Genomic DNA, 1,608 nt, shown 5'->3' with positions numbered 1-1,608 from the left:
AGATAGATAGATAGATAGATAGATAGATAGATAGATAGATAGATAGATAGATAGATAGATAGATAGATAGATAGATAGATAGATAGATAGATAGATAGATAGATCCCAAATTAAGTACGCATTTCAGCTGAAATCAAACCAAATATTCTCAAAATAAGTACATAATCACTTTGAGGCAAAAAAGGTTTTAATTTGATTTTTGGTACGGATGCGTACATGGTTTAAGAAAACCCGTAATTCACAATTTTTTGTTTAAGTGTATGAAACCATTGGATGGGCAGTCAAAAGAAGCTTAAGCTGGTATTATAAAGCTAAAATAGTAGATAAATAACAATAAGATGTAAGAGAAAAAAAGAACAGCAACAATAATATTTATATAGTCTAAAGGTATTAAAACAACAACCTGTCATCTCAGCCAACCCTAGCAGTCAGTGAGACAGACGGACAGATAGATGAATGTACGAGACAATAAAGTCAATTTAGTTGTTCATTTTGGGTTTGTTGCTTCTTTTTATTATTTAGCAGTATTTAATAAATAACTACGGAAATTAATTGTGTAAAAAGTGATAAATCTTTAAGTTTTTTTAACGCTATGAACAATAAGAAACTATAGAAAGTGGAAGGTATATTAGATTGGTGATAAGATATGTAACTTTTTTAAATATTAGCATTTTTAGTAAGGAAACCTTAAGGGTTTTGTTTTTAAGAAATGCTAAAGCTAGTTAAAACTTAAAATCGTTTTGTATTGTAAATGTAAAAGAGTTAGGTTCTAAAATGATCCTTAAGTTCAGTAAACTTTAACCATAATTCCTGAGCACTTATATTGTATACCAACAGGACGATTAAAATACAAATTTCCTGAAGTTATTTTTAAAATTATGATCTTTTATATGATTACAAGATTTGCGTGGATAGACAGATGCCCAAAACCAACTAAGGATGGGTGTAATAATTTCCCCAAAAATAGAAGTTCAATAAGCAAAAACAAGAGTACTACGCCTACTTTAAACTTGGGCATGGTTAAAATAACGAAAAGCAATTAAATTCTCATGTTGGATATTAAAAATTCGTGACAACCCATCAAAAATATTGAATACTAGTTTAACTTTATTGTTTCACTTCTCATTTTTCCCCCGCTTTCATATTTTGCTAAAAATGGAAGACATGACTTTTATGGTCAACAACAACAGCAGAAACTTCTCACTTATAACAAATTTAATTTGTAGAATTTTTTCTTTACATTTTTATACATAAAAAGCTAAGAAAACGTAAAGAAAAGCAAGACTCATGCTAAAACAAAAAATAATCATAATATCTTTATCAGAAACACAAGTCAAAGCAGCAACAGCAGTAACCACAAAGTTCCAAAAATTAAAAAAAAAAATAAAAAAAAACTTAATAAAACTTTTCTTGTCTTTTAATTCCATACTAATTTTCTATATGTTTATGTGTCTTTTCCATCTCACCATTCAACGACAACAAACTTGTTTGTCATCATGCTCATCTGCTCATGTACAATTGCTCTACACCATATGCAACATGTTCTTGTCTACCTTTGAAAAACTTTGAAAAAAAAACAACAAAACTACCATCAACATCGTTGTAGGT

Source organism: Lucilia cuprina, chromosome 2, assembly GCF_022045245.1.
Source record: "Lucilia cuprina isolate Lc7/37 chromosome 2, ASM2204524v1, whole genome shotgun sequence".
In the NCBI taxonomy this organism is placed as follows: domain Eukaryota; kingdom Metazoa; phylum Arthropoda; class Insecta; order Diptera; family Calliphoridae; genus Lucilia; species Lucilia cuprina.
Note: the sequence above shows the minus strand (reverse complement) of the source record.